At 44.4% G+C, this 21,932-nt stretch overlaps 1 protein-coding gene across 2 annotated transcripts in view; it reads right to left on the reverse strand.

Moving 5' to 3' along the window:
• CDH13 (cadherin 13) overlaps positions 1-21,932 on the reverse strand; it is a 1,208,179-nt gene that overhangs the window by 755,640 nt on the left and 430,607 nt on the right. The window lies entirely within an intron of this gene.

The raw sequence follows: 21,932 nt of genomic DNA on the forward strand, positions 1-21,932 counted from the left end.
CGAGTGGAGACTATTCTGCTTGTGGTGAAAATAGAACAGGCCCCACTGAGAGTGAGTCTGTGTGTGGAGGTGTGTGTGTGTGTGTGTGTGTGTGTGTGTAAGACTGTGAGCCTGTGTATAAGGGTATATGTGTGTGAGAGAGAGCATGAGTGAGGGTGCATGGGTGTGTGTGTGTGCCAGAGAGAGAGAGCCTATGTGAGCAGATTATGAACGTGTATATACGTGTGAAATATTGGGAGCTGATGTGTGAAAAAGAGAGAGTATGTGTGTATGTGAGGCAGTGAGGGTGCTTGTTTGTTTGTGAGAGAGGGAGCCTATGTGAAGGTGTGTGTGTGTGTGTATGCAAGAAAGAAAGAGGGGAGCCAGTATGCAGGGTTATGTGAGAGAGAGATAGCCTGTGTGAAGGTGTATGCATGAGAGAGAAAGGTAGCCAGTATGGGTGTGTGTGTGCAAGAGGGAAAGGGAACTTGTATGACGGGGTGAGTGTTTACAACAGAGAGAGAGAGAGAGAGAGAGAGAAAGAGAGGTAGTCTATATGAGGGAGTGTGTATGAGCACAAGAGAGAGAGCGTGTGGTGTGTGTGTGTGTGTGTGTGTGTGTGTCAGGGACAGAGGGAGCCAGTGTGAGGGGCAGTACTTTGAGAGGGGTCAAACTCTGAGTGTAGAGAAGGAGATAGAGTGGAAGGGGTTGAGCCTAGGAGGGGAAGGGGAGAGAGAGTGGAGGGTGAAGGAGGTGGGGAGCCTGAGATGGCAAAGTGAAAGGAAACGGGCCAGGGGAGCAGGGAGAGAGGGTGGAAGGGACATTCTTACAGCGAATTTCTAGGGAAATTCTGCTCAAAATATTTAAATCTCTGCATCCTTAAGAAATAACTTTTTTTCTGTATTACATTTTCAATTAGTTATTTAAAGACCATCATGTATTTTGTGTTACTTTGACCAATATAAAGTATGCAGAATTTTAAATGTGTATGTGCAAAATTTTAATTTTTATTGCGTAGAATTCCCCCAGGTGTACTAAATGCAACTTGGTTCTCCCTTCCAAAAGTTTGAAAAATGCACAGATGTTCTCCAAAGACTTCAATTTTCCCAGTCTTTTCTGTTCCAGGTGTAGAGACTCCAGTGAAGTCTTTTTCACCTCCTCTCACATGCTACTTGAATCTTTTAGGCTGAAAGTCCCAAACTTCACAAAACAGGTAAAACTCTTCTTTCCTCACTCCTGGGCAGGAAGGATGGCAGAAAACGCCTCCCCCAATACATTAGAGATTTCTATGCACATAATTCCAGTCTTGCTCCCATATCTGATTAGATTGTGAATCCTCTGGAGACAGGGAAATACCTACAGTACTTGAATGTAATCTGCTTTGAAAGTGCCACAAAGCGGAATATAAATCAAATAAATAAACTAGGTATCCGACTTCCCTTAAGAGTGTAAGTGGCCTTCTCCATTCAGACTGGAGATGCTCATACATAAGAATCTATACACAGGTTTGGTCATGGAGATTCTAAATTGTGCACTATGGATTGTACTGAAACCGCATCTGGCGGTTGTCTGTTGTTTGACTGTCAAATAAATAAATAGATAAAAAAAAAATAAACCTCTCTCTGAAAACCCCAAAATAAAACCCTCAATCTCCAAAACCTTTACCAAGAAAGGCAGGGTGACCCCATTCTTACTGGAGGAGAGTTGGGAAAAATGGACTTCTAGCCTTTCTCAGAGCAGCCGGCTTCTCTCTCTGAGCAGGACTTGGGAAGCCAGAATAAAATACAAAAATCCTTAAGCAATCTGAAACACTGAGACACACTTACTAAGCAGATTGTGGACCAGAAAGCTATCATCTCACGCCTTATTCTGTAGCCAGGGATGTAAGGCCTAGCCACACTGAAACAGAGAAACAGAAATTTCCAAAAATCAAACTAAAATGCCACACTGATCTCTTTTTTTTTTTATTATTATCTCTTTATTAAGTTTTGATTTAATAACAATGAAACAAAAGGATACTTGACTTGCAGAAAATAATACAAAAAGGAAAAAGAGAGAACAGAAGTAATAAATTATACTACAAGTCACAGCCTATTCCCAATAACGTAGGGAGAATATATTACTTCAAGAAATACAAAATAAGGAAAATAACTTCAGCGTAATGGAATACAGTTAATTACTATTCAGCTTAATTCCTCCCAATCAAATTAAGACTCCAATCACAGCTCCACAGACTTATTTGTTGTAAAAATCTCCAAGTGTAAGGGATCAAGAAAAACATACTTATTAGTCTGAAGGGTAATTAAACCCTTGCAAGAAAATGTTAAGAAACAAGAAGGCACTAGGACCAAAACCTTACGTTTTAAACATAGGAAATGTCTCCTAAGAGCTTGAGTAGCTTGGGAGACATCAGGAAATATATAAATCTTTTGCCCACAAAAAGAAAAATCCCTAATTCTTGAAATATTTAGAAAATACTAGATCTCTATCTTGTTCCGCACAGGACACAATCAAGATAACCCTAGCAGGAATAGAATGAACAGAAGCTTCCAAATAGAATGAACCACCTATTAAACAGATTCCTCTGCCTAGGCAAACAGTATATATTAGATACAGGTGGCATTCTCTCTAGGACAAAAGCTAGAATCTCAGAGAGACTTTTTAAATAATTCAATTAGTGGCAATAACCAGGTAAAAGGAAAATTAACAAAACACAAATTCTTAACTATTAATTGATTCTCTATAGACATCCAGGTTACTAAAGTATAGTTAGACTATCCTTTACGTAAGCCAGTCCACCATTCTGTAGCGATGGTTCCTGACAGTTAAGAACAGCTACCAATTTTTCAAATCGTCAAACGCTTCTCGTGTGCTTTGAAGGTGGTTCTAGATTCCAAGGCAAAATTACAAAGTTGTGAAACTGATTGGCCATCAACCTCCATACATCTAAAAGTGTCATATTAGTGGGCTCAAGGTTATCCCTACTTCCACCATCTATGGAAGGGATAACTGATGGTAATTGAGTCTGAACATATACTGAAGGAAGCACAACAGGACTCAAAGTAGCATCTATAGAAAACATAGTTCTCACAGTTCCAGATTTTCTACCACTACCCCATCCTTCCAGGAGATTCTACTTTACTGAGCAACTTATCGTCGAGGCAACACCTGTTGGTTGTGAAGGTGGTTGGCTAGTGCCAGGACTTAAGGAGACCCCAAAAGATGATTTCCCATCGCAGTCACTTATTGGCAACTCACCCAGTCTCTGCAGATGATTGTCCATAGGACCATGAACTACACCAGGAGCTGGGGTTGAGGCAGCTCTTTGGCGCATGGCTTCGGCATTGTGCCAGCAGCTGTGTGCCACAGCACCTGGGCTTTTATGGAGCTTCCCGGCTTTCTCTGATCATGTTACCGTCGGTGTCATGGCAGGATGGGAAGACCACCACCCACAAGATCTTGCTCAGCTGGAAGGGTAGGCAACCATTCACTAAATAGATGTTAAATTTGGCATACTCTGATCACTCCAGCCTCATCAACCCTCCCCTCCTTACAGCCCCAGCGACCGGGCTTTATGGAGCTTCCTGGCTCTCTCCGATGATGTCACAGTTGACGTCGTGGCCAGGGGGCAGGGAAGGAACACTATTCACAAGGTTGTGCTCAACTGGAAGGATAGGCAACAGTTCACCAAATAGATGTTAAATTTGGCGTACTTTGATCATTTCAGTCTCACTAACAGTCCCCCTGCCACACTGATTTCTAACCCCACTTGCTCTTGAACAGATACAGTAGGTGCCAACCACTGCTTCACTCCTACTTCCCTACAGGTCCTATGCTAGGGCCAAATCGTAGTGGAGATCCCAAGGTTTTCTACAGCTGAAATCTACCGCAACTAAAATAATTCTTTTTGGGAACAGCATTCTGTGGTTTTTTTATTGGGTGATATCTGAACTTTACAATGGTTGTGTTCCCTTACTAGAGGCCCTGAAAAGTGTGCTCCCCCTATCCCTCCCAACAAACACTTGCATCCATCTCAGCTTAAACAAATAGCCAGTGCTATACATGATTTAGGATATTTACACCAAATCCCATTTAATATCTAGATAGCAGGGCTGTGGGAAACAGGGAAGATAACTTTCACAACTACACATGGCATCATATACATGTGTATATGGCTGTTCATAAGATATGTGTGTATTATAAAATAGGTGTATCTTTGCCCCAGTGTATATATGCTTACACATGAATACATGCAATGTATTGAAACAGTATATATCTGCGCTAAGCATGCATACTTTACGCACTTATTTTAAAAATGTACGCACGCATATTTTGTGCACAAAAATAAAGTACGACGTACTCGCATAAGTCAGGATTTACGTGCATAACTGGGTGTATTTTTAAAACATATGCATGTGATTGAAATTACCAGTTTTCCCAATTAGTCCACCATTTCGAGTTTGCCAAGTTCTTCTCCAGGTCTTCGAGACCCTCCTGGTTCTTTAGCCTGAACCTCCCTCAGTTCACCCAAACCTCCCATCAAGTCAGTACTAGAGATGTGCAGACAAAAAGTTTACATTGTCGTTGATACGTTGTAGATGAGGGTCGATTCCGTTCAATATGGACGTATGGAGAAATCCATAAGTTGTGGATCTGTCCATACGTTGCCCAGTTCCCTAAATAAAAATTTAAACCCCCCACCCTCCTTAATCCCCCCCCAAGACTTACCAAAACTCCCTGGTGGTCCAGCGGGGAGTCAGGAAGCCATCCCTGCACTCATCTGCGATTTCCTCATGGCGCCGATAGCCTGTGTCACAGGGGCTGCCATGCCATTGGTCAGCCCCTGTCACATGGTCACCGGCGCCATCTTGTGCTCCTACCACGTGACAGGTAGGTCATGTGGCAGGAGGTCACTCCGGGACCCCCGTTGGACCCAACCGGAACTTTTGGCCAGCTTGGGGGGGGCCTCCTGACCCCCCCAAGCTGGCCAAAAGTTCCGGTTGGGTCCAACGGGGGTCCCGGAGCGGAGGAGCACGTGACGCCGGAGCGGAGGAGCACGTGACGCCGGAGCGGAGTGACGCCGGCGTCACGTGCTCCTCCGCGCCCGGACACCCGTTGGACCCAACCGGAACTTTTGGCCAGCTTGGGGGGGCCTCCTGACCCCCACAAGACTTGCCCTTACATATACACTTTTGCTGTTTCAAATGTGTGTGCAATACTGTTCCTCGGAAAAAAAAAAGGTGCTTCACAATTTAACAGGTATAAACGTGTTAATACCTGTTAAACGCTACTAAAGTTCCTTGTAAAATGTGAACACAAATAATGTTATAATAATATTATCTGTTTGTTAAATACTATTGTTACTTTCACCGTTCCTTGTAATAATGTTCAATAGTTGATTGTTATTGTTCTATGTTCTATGTAAAAAACCCCAGTCTAACCTCCCAGACCAGGGCAACCTTTTCGTTACTTGTAAACCGGACTGATTTGTATTGCATACAGGAATTCCGGTATATAAAAATTAAAAATAAATAAATAAATAAATAAACCTGGAATAACCTTCAGAGGAAAGGCATGCATGTACTTAGCTTTTTGAAAATTGGAGTAAAGTTTGCAATTAATTAACTTGACATTTCTGCAGTTAATTACAAAACTAATCTCATATTGTACAGGATCTCCATCTCTACCCAAAAGCACCTCCATGGCTTCTATCTCATGGCTCTTAGCCATGAAATACTCATCTTTTGAAGGTATGTACCAGCCTGAATCAGATTTGAATGGGTAACCTAGAGGTGAAAGGCCCTATAACGCTGTGACGAGCCCCTTGAACCATCCAGTCCTCACCGTAGTTCTGCAAACATCTAAACCAACTTAATGATGTTTCCTGCAAGGGTATGGTAATGTATTTTCCAATTTCTTACAATCTCATGGCTTTATTTAGTGCGCAGCAGGGAGGGGGTTTTTCAGATACATTTCTCTGGCTAAAACAGTGTTTTACTTGCAGAAATGAAAAACAAAACAAAACTGTCCGTCTGATATGTGTGCAAACTTCTGTGCATACTCCCTGTTCATGTGCTGAGCGGAGGCACTGCCAGGGCAGGAGCTGGGCTTACATGCATCCTTTTGCATTTTTCAAACTGTGAATGTACATTTTCCCGAAAATGTTGCACACACTTAATAGCAGGTCTAACCATATGCAGGACCCAAGAAGCAAGGAGGAAGGCGATCTATGATAGCCGTGGAGGAAACAACAGAAGAATAGATGCCAGAAGTCTTGGAACATATTTATTGTACTGGAGACGTGTTTTTATAAAACAATAAAGACAATAAATATGTTCCAAGACATCTGACATCTAACCATATGCATGTAAATTTGGTGGGAAAATATATTTTATTTTTTATTTATGCAATTTGCAAAATTATACAAGACATTAATCTTGAAAGAAATAAGAAACTGAGATAAAAAATAGAGAAAGAAAAAGAGAAAGAAAACCGCCATACAATACAAGTACTTATTAGCCCTCTCGGTTTCAAACAAGTCCTCAATATGGGGTGGGGGGGGGGGGGGGGGGGAGGGAGGAAAACAATCCACAACCCAAGGGAAAAAAAATTAAAGCAAAAGATCGTAGAAACAACCATTGCAAAATAGAGAACTGTAGCGGGACTATTAGGACTGGAGGTCAACAGAAGGGTCAGTGGAAGGCACTTTACCTATCAAGGATTGGGTCAACTGAAGAAGGTCATAAAAAATATATGAATTAGTAGGGGCAAAGGATGACCGGCGCGGGCTGTCCATTGCTCCTCCCTTGGGACAGAGGTCATCCAATGGCACCGGTAGCCCTTGTCAGAAGGCCAAAGGGCTACCGGCGCCATTTTGATTACTGGCAGCCGATGACCCGGGAGCGGGAGATCGCTCCTGGGACTCCCACTGGACCACCAGGGAATTTGGGGGGAGTCTGGAGAGTGTGTGTGAGTGTGTGGGGGGGGGGGGGGGGCTTTATACTTAATGAAATTGGAAGGGTTGGGCGGGTTTTGAGATGTTTTTTGTTTTTTTTTTACAAATGAAATTTTGCTGAAAATAAATTTCCGATCCTGGGGTGGAACGAAATGACCCACCCCCAATTCAAAAATGAAACTGGCACGAAAAGAAAAAACTATGCACACCTCTAGTACAAACATCAATTTTTACTGATTGATTGCTTGACAGTCAACACTATAGATTAGAGAGTACTGAGGGAATAATTGAGATTCTAAATGAACCATTTCAGTGAGAAAATGTACTTTATCTTGCATATTTCTAATGCACACTTCCCTAGGTTGTTACTGAACATTTACTTATGTTTTCATTTTGGAAGCAGTGCTTTTCCTAATATTTCTACTTAAAATTAAAGATAATGATAACATTGCCTTCCTTGTGTGACAGTTGGAGTACAGTGATCCACTGAATATAATTATGTTCTGGTTAATTCAGACAATACATGCTACTGTTCTCCTAAACTTGCTGTGGATTGCATTTCTGTAAACCAGATCAATCTCATAACATCTGCTGAAACGCGACAGAGGCACTTCTATCAATGCCTGCTCAAGAGCAACTGCAGCAACACATTTTGAGGCACTGCAAAGCATTGCACCAATTTTTATCATCCTACCTTGCCCTGGCACTTGTGAGAAAATGTGGGCACAAACCGTTGTTATCTGGCTGTGTCTGCTTCTATTAACCCCACCCCAGGGCGACACTGATACATCTAGAATTGTCGGAGGTGGCACTGGCATGCTTACTTATTGGTTGGAAATCTTTAGCCTTCTTTTTAGGGCATGCTTCTTTTTAAAGGCATACAAATATTGATTGTTAACATCTGCCTTTGGGAACCGAACCACAACTCTTCAAAGAAACAATGGAAGCCACTAAGGGAGAAGATGGGGACTAAAGGCACTGCAGTCAACTTTTAAAGGATTAGATGTTTAGCTTAGAGCAATGGTTCTCAACCTTTTTTCTGTCGGGACACACCTGATAGATGGTTCTCACATGCGTGACACACTGAATATGTGACCATCACCAGGCTAAATGTAAACAAGCATTCTGCATTCACAGGAACCCCCTCGACCCCCAACAATGGGTGCAGAGCAAAACTAGGACATTCCCCGTTCAATTTACCATACAAAAAAAGATATTTCTGGTGACATCTCAATAACAGCAACATAAACACTCTCTCCTACCAGGTGCAATAGCCTTCCTTATGAAAAAACAGTAATTTACCACCAATGCATGTTCTATTGAGAAAACACAACAAATAATATTGATACAAATGCCAACATGCTAGTAAAATACTTCACTTCGGTCACACACATAGGGGAGGGGTAGATTTTAATAAGTACGCCCGCGTTTGTGATTTAACTACTCTGAATAATTTTGTATCATCCACAAATTTGATAACCTCACTCGTCGTATTCCTTTCATTTATATATATATTGAAAAGTACCGGTCCAAGTACAGATCCTTGAGGCACTCCACTGTTTACCCTTTTCCACTGAGAAAATTGACCATTTATTCCTACTCTCTGTTTCCTGTCTTTTAACCAGTTTGTAATCCACGAAAGGACATCGCCTCCTATCCCATGACTTTTTAGTTTTCGTAGAAGTCTCTCATGAAGGACTGTCAAATGCCTTCTGAAAATCCAAATACACTACATCTACCGGTTCACCTTTATCCACATGTTTATTAACTCCTTCAAAAAAATGAAGCAGATTTGTTAGGCAAGACTTCCCTTGGGTAAATCCATGTTGACTCTGTTCCATTAAATCATGTCTTTCTATATGCTCTATGATTTTGATCTTGAAAATAGCTTCCACTATTATTCAGAGTAGTTAAATCAGAAGCGGATTGTGATACATTACAGGAGGACCTTGCAAGACTGGAAGATTGGGTATCCAAATGGCAGATGAAATTTAATGTGGACAAGTGCAAGGTGTGGCATATAGGGAAAGATAACCCTTGCTGTAGTTACATGATGTTAGGTTCCAAGGAATGGTTAATAAAACGGAAAATGTCACAATGCCTCTATATCGCTCCATGGTGAGACCGCACCTGGAATACTGTGTACAATTCTGGTCGCCGCATCTCAAAAAAGATATAGTTGCGATGGAGAAGGTACAGAGAAGAGCAACCAAAATGATAAAGGGGATGGAACAGCTCCCCTATGAGGAAAGGCTGAAGAGGTTAGGGCTGTTCAGCTTGGAGAAGAGACGGCTGAGGGGGGATATGATAGAGGTCTTTAAAATCATGAGAGGTCTTGAATGAGTAGATGTGAATCGGTTATTTACGCTTTCGGATAATAGAAGGACTAGGGGGCATTCCATGAAGCTAGCAAGTAGCACATTTAAGACTAATCTGAGAAAATTCTTTTTCACTCAATGCACAATAAAGCTCTGGAATTTGTTGCCAGAGGATGTGGTTAGTGCAGTTTGTGTAGCTGGGTTCAAAAAAGGTTTGGATAAGTTCTTGGAGGAGAAGTCCATTAACGGCTATTAATCAAGTTTACTTAGGGAATAGCCACTGCTATTAATTGCATCAGTAGCATGGGATCTTCTTAGTGTTTGGGTAATTGCCAGCTTCTTGTGGCCTGGTTTGGCCTCTGTTAGAAACAGGATGCTGGGCTTGATGGACCCTTGGCCTGACCCAGCATGGCAATTTCTTATGTTCTTATGTGCCTGAAAGGGCCTTGCATGATAGAACTGTTGTTTTCTGGGCTTTAAAAATTCTTTTTCACTCAACACACAATAAAGCTCTGGAATTTGTTGCCAGAGGATGTGGTTAGTGCAGTTAGTGTAGCTGGGTTCAAAAAAGGTTTGGATAAGTTCTTGGAGGAGAAGTCCATTAACGGCTATTAATCAAGTTTACTTAGGGAATAGCCACTGCTATTAATTGCATCAGTAGCATGGGATCTTCTTGGTGTTTGGGTAATTGCCAGGATCTTGTGGCCTGGTTTGGCCTCTGTTGGAAACAGGAAGCTGAGCTTGATGGACCCTTGGTCTGACCCAGTATGGCAATTTCTTATGTTCTTATGTTCTTAGCTTTAAATCCTTGGATTAAAGGTACCAATATTCAAACCATAACTAAGCAACACGAGAAGGCATATTTAACTGGATAGTGTTAACTTATTAATCAGAAATGAGACATTTCTCTGATTAAAATGTATATTAGGAACCAAATTGTTCCACACAATGGGACCATTGATGAACATCTAGCATTCAGAGTCCTTTCAGTATTTCTGCCTTTGTACTTGTTTCTATGGTAGGTCATCTCTACAGAAGTTTTTAGTATATTCTCATTCAACTTCAAGTACAGCGCATTATTTGTAAAGCAATGCATTAAGCCAAAATAATTTTAAAAAATATGAGGTTATTGTCATTTCAGATTTACTGCTGTCCTAGTTTTTTCAGTTTTTGTTAATTTAACTATTGCAAAATAACAGCACAGGAAATTGAAATGGAATGAGTCCTCTATTGACATCAACAGTACAAGCCCCCCATGCCATCAAGGTGAAATAATCATAAAAGAGCCAAAGCTCTTAGTTTTCCGCATTTCTATTAGAACGTAACACGGGCAAGGAATCAGGTGATAGTGAACCGTTGGTGCTGAGGGGTGATTGGCACAATCTAACAGGTGAACCTGCTAGGCCCACCCCATCAACTGGCAGGCGCCCTGTGGTGGGACTGACTGGAGCTTCGCCTATACCAGCCGCCTTTCCCGCAGGTTGAGCTCTTCGGTTCTGGCGGCCAGTAGGTGGGTCCCTAAGGCATGGAAAGAGGAAGAGTCTTAAAGCCAGGCAGAGATCAGGGTAGGCAGCAGACACGGAGAATTGGTAGACAGGCCGGAGGTCAGGGCAGGAGGCAAACAAGGATGGTCAAAGTACAGAGCCGAGGTCAGAACCCAGGAAGTCAGGCTGAGAGAGAGAGAGAGAGACAAGATGAGACAGAACAATACAAGACTGGGCAAAGCAAGGGCTCAGAAACAAGACAGGAAACAATGAAGGAGACAAAGGCAGGGCCTGGAACGCAGGAACACTGGAGCAAGAAACAAGCAGGAACCCAGGAACAAGGCAACATGGACTAATGAGCAAGGCACATCAGGAGCCCTGTTGCTGAGGTGAAGAACTACTGCAGGACCCAGTTTTAAATAGGGAAGGGGGCTGACATCATCAGGAGGTGCCATTCAGGTTGTTCCCACCACTGTGGGTGTGCACATGTGTACGTGCATGCCTATGGGGAGACTGGGTGCGGCAGTATGGCAGCTGGATCCAGTGGCATGACCTGAGTCTTAACAGAGAAGCTGCTACAGAATGTTCTCCCTGTTATGAAATAGAAGCAGAGTACTTGCTCACCCATCCCCATTCCTCTTCAGTACTCTAGTCTATTTTCTCAACTAGGGATCTTAGGATCTGAATCTGTGATCTTCTAGTTTTAAAGTATGGATACTGCTTCTGAGCTAAAGGGGCTACTCCTTTTTCTGATCTAATAGAAGAACCGTATCTACCTTAGACTAGCAGCTCCTTCTAATTACTCTGACCTGTCAAATCCTTCTATTTCTGGCTGTCTCCCAGCACTTCCCACCTGCTGGCCTCCATTACAGCATCTATACCTTCCATTCTGCTCTGGCCTCACCTCCCTCCCTGCTACCCCCACTAGCTGCTGCCTCCTCTTTGGCCTCTACCCCTTACTGACCATTGTTAGGGATGTGCATTCGTGTGAAACACAAATGAAAAGCGGGACAAATTAGCCCATTTTTTGTTTCTTTTCTTTTCCAGAAAATGAAAAATGTATTATCAAAATGGGTCTCTGGTGGGACCAGGCCTCAAGCCTGCTCTCATCACCAAGGCCCCGGGCCTGGGCTTGATGCCAAAGCCTGGCCAATGGTCAGGTCCCGGTCACCAAGGCCCAGGCCTAGGCCTTGGCAATGAACCTGGTCTTGGGCCAGCCCTGGCGTCCAGCTTAGGCCTAGGTCTAGGCCTTGGCCTTGGCAAAGGGACCCAGCAACAAATCCCAGCCTTGGGTTGGGCCAGCCCGACATTAGCCCTGGGCTTAGGTCCAGGCTTCAGCAACAGGCCGTGTCCTGGCATCAGGCCTGGGACCTGACCTGGTTTTTTTTTTTCTTTTACAGTGACCTTATCATATTGATTTTAATGTCAAAACAAAAAAAAAACAAAACAAAGGAACAGGTTTTTTCTTTCCTTCCAGAAAAACCTGACGAACGACTGTGATATATGAAATGAATGAACAAACCAAAGTGAAGTTTTAGACCCTGCACATCCCTAACCACTCTGATCTCTTTCCTGCCACCCACCCCAAGCTCTGCAGCAATTATCAACACTGCAATTACTGCTGATGCTATCCAGCTGCCATGTGGCTCCTGCTTCCAGACATGAGGGAGAAATAACCTCCTGAGATGGTTAAAAAAAAAAGGGAAAACATTAAAATCCAAATTATTCAGATACAACAACAAAACTTGGTATTTTAGTTTTTAAATAAATCCCATCCCCCCCCCCCCAAAAAAAAAATTATATGCAGTTGTATATAGAACGATTCAAAACGTGTGCAAATCTGCCACAGAATCTAAAAAACTGCGCCTTAGGATGTTCCAAAACTTGCCACAGATCTAGTCTGTCCTTCCATGCAGAGCAGCAGGGCAAGAGGACTAAAAATATCATGTAACACCCCTGGCTTGGATCGCATCTTCTCTATCTACTTGCTGCGTTTCCCACTCTGGAATAGGGGCACAATTCTTGGGAACAGCGCCTGTCTGGAAGATCCGTTTTATGTGTGGAAAGGCTTCCCCACCAGAGGGCTAGAACTGAGAAGTTTTGAACTGCTGAAATTAAAAGGTATGTAAACCTGGTGAGCCCTCGAACCTGCCTGAAGAAGCAAGGCTGCCAGATGATTTATTACGAAGCCAAAGGGAATTAGTTGCAGGATGTTCCAATACTGGGAAAACAGATTTAACTCCATTGTTACTCTAGAGCCATCTGCGAAAAGCTTGTAACTATAGTAACCTGAAAAAAAAAATATCTTTAAGGGGTACATTTTCAAAATATGTCTTTTACATAGGTAGTTAATTATTTTTTTTTTTTACCCAAGGCAGCTACTGTATATTCAGGCAAGAGGACCTTGAGCTGCCCAAAAGTACACCCGTCCCTTCATAAGCAAGTGCATGTTTGAGCCAGAGACCCTAATAATACTAGGATCCCAAATGGTCCCTACACTTGCTTATTGGTTTAACTCAATTCGTCTATAACTAGTTTTGCTCATCAGACTAAAGAAGAAATAGTGCTTTATAGACCCGATGAACGAATCATAGTCACAATCACAGATATCTTCAGGCTAAGTTCTATTGGTTGATTGAGATATCTACATATTGACGTGAGCTAACATGAGACCATCATACCTTATCCTTAAATGCTGAAATATTTCCCTTTGCTACATTCAAACAGCAATGCAATGTGAAATCTAAGATCTGGATGACTGATGCCATTTGCTAAAATGCTCTACTCGGAGTCTTCTGAACAATTTGAACTACTGAACATTTGTTGAACTTGGCAAGTCTGTTTCAAGCTCTCCAAAGACCTTTATCCATACGCCTTCTCATTTAGCTGACAGCCGGTCAACATCAGGGGCAGTCAGTCGCATGGCTTTTCTTACACAAGTCTACGTTGGGCAGCTACTTGCAGTAATGGTCTACAACTAAGGTAGGAGAAGCTCAGCATGAAGTGCCAACCATACTACTCTGTGCACTTACAACAACAAAAAACAAAAAAAGATTTTTTGATTCACCTTTCTTCAGTGTGAAAAGCAGGTGACCGACCTGCCTGTTTCTGGAGCTGAAATTTGTAAGAGCACAGAACCTTTCCTGTGCAGCTAGTAAGTTCTCATCTTCCCCAAACTTCTACAAATATGTACTTAACGTTAACGCCATAGTCAAAAGGTTAGCAGTCTCCAGACTGGAAACACTTTTCATTAGTGTGTTTACTTAGCATGGGAACTTCTAGGTGTTTGGGTAATTGCCAGGTTCTTGTGGCCTGGTTTGGCCTCTGTTGGAAACAGGATGCTGGGCTTGATGGACCCTTGGTCTGACCCAGCATGGCAATTTCTTATGTTCTTATGTTCTTATTTGGGCCAAAAGGCTCGCGCTAATACAGCTGGCAGCCACTAAAGGTGTTGACTATGCTGTGTCGACTGAATCACAGCTGCTGAAGATGATATATTTTATCTTCCTTACAGCGTTAGCTCTCCTCTATCATGGCTGTCAAATTCCCCAAAATTTTTTTTAAAAATCATAAAATGCCAGCACTGTTTAAAGAGTGACAACAGGCAATCACCAAGTAAGCAAATATCACCGCAGCACTTAGTTTGTCATAGGAAAAAAAGCATCCTTCATTTTATGGAACACTGACAAATATCCCATCCCTGTAATTAAAGTAGAATTGTACGTCGCACTGCTTCTTACTTCATTTCACTTTGATTTGGACTTAGAAATTGGAAGAGACGCACATGGACGGAGAGTGAAACATTACGTCTGATATCCCCATGCTTGTATCAGCAAGCATGAGAAGAAGCTCATCAATAACCGTCTACATTTCTCACCCAGTCCAGCCGGACACAGAAGCCCAGTCCTGCCAAGGTATTTTATATGTTTTAATCACGTTATTGTCCCTTAAGAATGCTGCCTGGAGTGCAGCTCTGGGATGATTTCTCAGATAGCCCGATGTCTCCTACTACAGCACAGCATGGGTGAAATGGTTATTTAATTAAACATACAACTCCAATCAAATGAAGGATAGCACTTTTATTTGAGAAGTCAATTAATCTTCATTGTTGCCCTCCTTCTGGTAACACAAAGAAGTATTCTGATCTATGAGGTTGGGTTTTTTTTTTTATTATTTCTTTACAATGCAGTTTAGAACAAGATATCTAAATTTTAAAACTGTATGAGGTACCAGATTGAGATCATACAAAAAAAAAATGTAGCCCTTGATCTTATTGTTACTGCACAATTGTGCACGCGAGGTGCACAATTGTGCAGCCCCTTGCGCGCCCCGACCCCTGATTTTATAACTTGCGCGTGCTTGCGTGAGCAAGTTGTAAGATCGGGCGTACGTGTGTGTGCACGCCGGGTAGCGCGCGCACACACGTAAGCCCGCGCGCCGGGTAGCGCGCGCACATGTACGTCCCCCGCGCTCCTTTTTAACATCTACCCCACAATGAACTAAAAAAAACAACCTCCACTCCTGAAACCAAATAACGAACCGAAATGAAACATTTGAGGCTGCTCATCCGAAATCAGAGCGGCCCGAGAAGGAACTTCCCTTCCCACCCCTTCCCCTAACCTTTCCCCCCCCCTTGCCCAACTCTAACCCCCTCCCGACTTTTATTTTACCTTTTGCGCCTGCCTCTGGCATAGCATCAAATATGGCCGCTGTGCCGGGAGCCTGACCCTACCCTGCCCCCGGACCGCCCCGTCCCGCCCAAGCTCACCCCCGGTCCACCCCTTTAGTAAAGCCCCGGGACTTACACGAATCCCGGGGCTTTACGCCCGGCGCGCATAAATCCGGAAGAATTACGCGCGTAACCCTTTTAAAATCTGGCCCTTAATGTTTGTCTGTTTGTTTTGGCTCGTTTGCCAAACCATTAAAAAAAAAAAAATTGTGAAAAAATCCAAAACAAAAAAAAAAAAAGGGCCTTAAGTGACCCCTGGCCAAAAAATTGAGTCAGCCCGACGCTGGGGCCTGCGCACATTCAGCCCAGCAGAGAGGCCTACCACAAACCAAGTTGACAATTGGGCCTTCCTGACATTGGGGCCTGCCCAGTGCCAGCCCAGCTACAGAGTCTGCCTGGAACCAGAGCCAGGGCTAGGTCCCTCCCATTTAAAAGTACCAGGGCTAGACATCCCAGCCCCTACTTACTCCCTTCTCGTATGCTCTTGGAAGATGGGTAGCAACGATGTCCAGATGCTCTCACCTGGGTCCCAGCATCCCAACACTTTAAAAATGGCACCATCCGCCTGGAGGACAGCGTCAAAGTGACATCACTTCGGCACCTTCCTCTGGTGTATTCAGCAGCACCATCTTGATGTATGTTTATGACCGCACCAGAGGAAGGTGCCAAAGTGACATCGTTTTGACCTCGTCCTCCAAGCAAATGGCACCATTTTTAAATGTGCTGAGGCCCAGGCAGGACTAAGAGGATATTGCTCCCACCCTTTTCCAAAGGTATCCAGCAAGGAGATAATTGGGGGCCAGGGTAAGAGCACTTTGGCTCCAGTGCTGGGTTGACTTGGGCAGGCCCTGGCACCAGGCTGGTCTCTGCAAACTGGGCATGGCCGTACAAACCGCACAAGTACATCAAAATGACACCAGCTGCACTGGAGGAAGAGTCCAAAGTGCTGTCAGACAACACCATTTTTAAAGTGCCGGGACATCAGGACCCAGGCAGGAGCATGTGGGCATCACTTCCAAATTTTCATGAGGATCAGGGAAGGGGATAAGCAGGGGCAAGGGTGGGAGGTCCCTGATCATGCCACTTTCAAATAGAAGCCCAGCCCTGCCATGACTTAACTTGGGGCAGGCCCCATCACTGGACAACTCAGTTTTTTGCCCTTTGGGAGGCCCAACCAGTGCTGCTGAAGGTTCGTATTTTTCTTAATGCCATAAATACAACAATCCCTGAACATTTTGGGGTATTTTAGTAGCAGGCTGTTTATGGTTTGTTATATTTGCAACAAACCGAAAATGGCCTCATTCATTGTATTTTTGGCATTCGTTTCAATTGAATGCATATCCCTACAAGCCTGTGGGGTTAATGGTAACACTAATTGAAATGTTGAATCAAATTATATACTACGAGAGAAGGGAATTTTCATGAAAAATCAAAGATGAAAGGGCAACAGTTCCAACATTATGCTTTTACCTAACGATCTAGTTATTTCGAGGATAATTTTCAACTGTGCATAGCTCGGCACATACACGCAATAGTCTGTGCATATAAAGTGTTGTGACCTCGGTGGAAATGTGGATCCTTGGCCTGTGCTGGGATTGACGCTACCTGGGAGGAAGGCCTGCTGCAGGTTCCCAGTGATAGGAGACGAGACTGATGGAAGGCAGGGGCCGGCTGGAGCTTCACCAATACCAATCCCATTCCCCGCAGGTTGAGCCTTTGGGTGCAGGTCTGGCTGGCCTTAGGCGGGCCCCTGGGGAGATGTAGGAAGCCGAGGATACAAGATCTAGTTCAGTGGTCGGTGGCAGGCGGCATCAGCAATGTGATGTCCGGTCCGATGGTCGGAGGCAGGCGGCGATCAAGCAAACTGGGGTCCGGTGCAAGGGTCAAGCCAGGGAAGTCCATCCAAAGGAAGAGGAGGAGGCTGGGGTCAGGAACAGGTGAAGGAAGGCAAAGGCAGGAACAGGAACCGGGCTAGGAACAGGAACAGGCAGGTAAAGACAAAGCAGGAAGCAGAATCCAAAGTTGGAGCAGCAGGAGGCACCAAGAGACCTGTTGCCAAGTCAGGGAAGAGTGGGAGAGGCAGGCCTAAATAGGCCAAGCGTGATGACAACATCCTGCGGGTCCCGGGAGAATTTCCCGCCACTGGCCCTTTAAGGGAAGGCCACAGTCACGCGTGCGCGCGCGCCTAGAGAGAGAGCCAGGCAGGCTGGGAGGTCGGCGGCATCCTGCACCCCAAAGGCCTGGCACGGAGGCGAGACCGTCGGCGGGACGCACGGAGGGTCCGGGGGTGAGCTGACCGGCGTTGCGGCGCAGGAGACCGCGGGGGGCCAGGCCAGCACGAGCAGCGCGGGTGTCGAGCGCAACATAAAATTATGCTTGTATTTTGTAAACTATTCAGTGGGAGCCGCTATTTATAAAATGCCACGTATCCCCGCCTCAAAAGTACGTGTGCATGAGCCAGTACATGTGCGTTTGCACTGGAACGGTGCGTACGGTTTCTGAAAATATTTTATAAAAACATAAGCATATATTGTATGCATTAAATAGTTGTAGCATATGCATTTAATAATCCTCACTTTAAGGTGAATTTTAAAAGAACTGCATGCGTAAAAATGAGACCATGCGTGCACAAGATGGGCAGATTCGCCTAAATGCTATTTTATAAACCTCAAGCATACATATGCAAGTAATGGTGCGTGAATAAATTTGCTTACATAAGAAAGGGATGAGCCAATGGTGTTCCGGGTAGGGGCCCCAATATTTGCGCGCATAGCTGTTTTACAACCTGTGGAACCCTTTTCTTTGACGCGGCATGCTTCTTCAAGGGCACACAAACGTATTTTATATAGCACCGGGGCTCTCTTCCCTGCTGATTGTCCCTTCCTCCATGCTGTATGCCCGGGGTGAGTCCTTTCTGTGGGGGAGATGCGGATTTGCTTCTGGCCTAAGCAGGCAGTGGCATGAATCCTTTAACAACGTGTGTCTATTCACCTGAAGAATGCGCTATAGTGCTGCACTGGCTGGGGTGGATGAGCAGGACTCAGACCTGGGTGTTCAAATAATAGTTTGCTGATTTTTCAAATCTAATCAATGGCTAACCAGTACATAAACCGATACCACGGTTGGATGTGCCTTCTCTCTGTGTTGGTGGTGATGGCTCAGATTCCTGGGCTGATTCCTAACACTCCTGCAGTAAGTCTGGAAGAGGCCCAGTCTCGGAGGGAAATCCTGCTCTGCTTGGGATCCCCTTACAGCATGAGCAGTCCTGCCTGAGTTCAAGGTTGCTTTCTTCTACCCAGCCTGCGCCTGGGTCTCAGAGGGAAGATCCTGTGGTGGGTCTCCAGTTCTGGTCCGCTACTTTCTTCCTCCAAACTCAGTTCTTGGTGACCCTTCAGAGGGCAAGGTCTTTGCCTGACAGGGATCAAGCTACTAAGCTAAATCTCCACTGGAGAGGAGGGGTGGCAAAAATGCTTGCTTCACAATGTCCAAAAACCTCTGGGGTGCTACTGTCATTGCAGCCCTTCTCCGACCTAGAAGGAGACTGACAGGTCTTCAGAGCCCTGGCCTTCTCCAGGAATAAACCAGGCTGCACTCCAGTAAAATGTCTCACAAAAAGCAGAGAAATCTTAACAAACTCTCTTATTCTAAATAGAGGGCCCTCCAATCTGGCCGGGAGAGCAAAGAGAGGAATAACCTCCAAAAAAAGTACTTAGTGAGGGGGTAGGTTTCACTCTGAAAAAAAACCAAAACTCATTCTTCAAGAATGAGAGCTCCTCAGTCTTCAAAATCCCAACTCAAATGGCACACCTTCTCTTATCTCAATGCCTACTTAGGTCCGCTTACTCCAGTAGCCTTTGAAGGTGGATCTGAACTGTGGTATCCTTCTAGCTAGATGGCAAGGAACTAGGGACATCAAGTGGCCTGCATGTAGAAGGGCCACACCTGCAAACACGACACATGTATGGTTGGTACCTGCGCATATTTACACCGGCTAATTATTAGGTGTACGTCAGAATATAATTTTTTTATAGGCAAATACTGACTGGGTGAGGGGTCTGGGTAAACTGGGGGCAGTTCAGTCTGAAGAACCAGAGTGGTCCTGATGACCTAGAGGTAGACTGGGCAAACTGGTGGACTAATTGGTTTAACTGGTAATTTCCTTCACGCGTGTATATTATAACATTTGATAATTTACATGCATAAAAGCTGATAAATGTTAAGGAAAATATGCACATTACAATGAAAATTATTAAAATTAGGAGCACAAATGTGCATGCATAGCAGATTTGAGCCACTTGTCTGGATAAATCTTAAAAAGTTAAGATAGTCGGATAAATCTTCAAACACTAGTTATCCATCTGTCTTACTTATCTGCCTATGTAGCATGTTTCTTTTACTTATCTAGCTGGATAAGTCTTAAACAGTGCTTCTTAGCCAGATAAGTCACCACAGTGCTACTTAGCTGGATATTTGTTGCCACTTAGCCAGATAAATCAAAACTTGTGCGGCTATGTTTAAAAAACAAGCCATGTATTATTTTTGATACGTGAGCATGTTGGGCATTTGTGCACACAATGTAAAATACGTGTACATGCGCTCACACATGTTTTAAAGTTATCCTCCCTGTGAGAAGAGGTAGGTATGTTATAAAGTTGGCTGATGTATGCACATATTTCACTTATGAAAATACTTGTGCATGTACTTCCAGCAACCATTTCATCAAGGCCTTCACTGGTTGGCCCAGTCCCCTCATCAGTTCTCATACACCCTCCACCGTTTTACCCAAACTTCCACCACTTGCTTCAGGTCCCCCCCTCCCCCCCACTGCAGATTTAATATTCCTGACTCGATTAGCAGGTGGAAAAGCATGCATGTTTGATGATGTGTATGTGTACTCTATTTATAAAATATGGAAATGGGCATATAACTCCCGCCCCGGAATGCTCTCTTTGTGTGTTTGCCATGTGGGAAAGGATATGCATATACTCCTGCCACATATAGAGGCACTTATGCACATGTATACTGATTTTACACTCACAGCCCCTGCATATGCTGTTGAAAATTAATCCCTTTATCTCTTTACTATAGAAAAAGGTATAGAAGGGGAACAATTGTACAGTCCCACTTCAAAATTCTTAACAAATCCATTTTCCTAGCTTCAGAACACTGGGGTAGATTTTCTAAATTTGCGCGATCGCGTACTTTTGTTCGCGCACCAGGTGCGAACAAAAGTACGCTGGATTTTATAAGATACGCGCGTGGCCGCGCGCATCTTATAAAATCCGGGGTCGGCGCGTGCAACGGGGTGCACATTTGTGCAACCTGCGCGCACAGAGCCCAGCGCGCGCTGCCTGTTCCCTCCGAGGCCGCTCCGATTTCGGATGGCCTCGGAGGGAACTTTCCTTCGCCCTCCCCCCACCTTCCCCTCCCTTCCCCTACCTAACCCACCCCCCCCCCGGCCCTATCTAAACCCCCCCTTGTTTAATGATTTACGCCTGCTAAAAGCAGATGTAAATCTACGCGCGCCAGCGGGCTGCTGACGCGCCATCACCTGACCCGGGGACTGGTCCAGAGGCCTCGACCATGCCCCCGGGCCGGCACCACACCCCCGGGCCCACCCCCGCAACGCCGCGTCACGCCCCCGAAACGCCGCGTCATTTTAGACACGCCCCGACACGCCCCTTTTAGAAAGCCCCGGGACTTAAGCGCATCCCGGGGCTCTGCAAGCGTCGGTGGCCTATGCAAAATAGGCACGCCGGCACGCGAGGGCCCTGCGCGCGTAAATCCGGCCGGATTTACGCGCGCTGGGCATTTAAAATCCGCCCCATTGTTTTTCCTATTTGATGGCATTTGCTGTTCTTGTAGTAACTAGGAAGCTATGTACTAAGGTGCAAAGTTTTTTGCAGATGGGGGGTCTACATGTGAAAATACATGCAAAACATCCCGAAATGCACAGAAATGCTGGCGCCTTGGTTTTTTGCATGTTTTTAGTTTGCAGGGTCTATTTTAAAAAATATTTCACAAAATGGTCTCTTTGTGTTAAACTTACAGGTGCGGTCCATTATTCGTGCCCAGATACAAGTCTACAACAGTTTTGAATCACTGGGAGTTTAGGTCTTTGCCTCTTTGGCAAATGGCTAAGATGACTAGATGCTCCAATTGTTAGAAGGAACACATTATAAAGTGGGAAGAAAAGCAAAGACTTGCAGTAGAACGCGCAAAGATATTGAGCCAAAAACATGTAAAATTAGTGCAATGAATGCTTGGACAAAGTAAATAGGAACAGAGAAGTTGCTTGATGTGTTCTAGCTTTGATCTTCAAGGGTTGGCAAATTTACGCAGTTAAATGTGTTACTTTTTTACTGTATCATTTTTTTCCTGTGCCTAAGACAATAGTTCTTAGAATAGCCGTAGTTGAAATATAGCGATTCTGATAAAAAAAATGACACTAATCCAGGAAATGATCA

This window comes from Rhinatrema bivittatum, chromosome 7 (assembly GCF_901001135.1).
Source record: "Rhinatrema bivittatum chromosome 7, aRhiBiv1.1, whole genome shotgun sequence".
NCBI lineage: Eukaryota > Metazoa > Chordata > Amphibia > Gymnophiona > Rhinatrematidae > Rhinatrema > Rhinatrema bivittatum.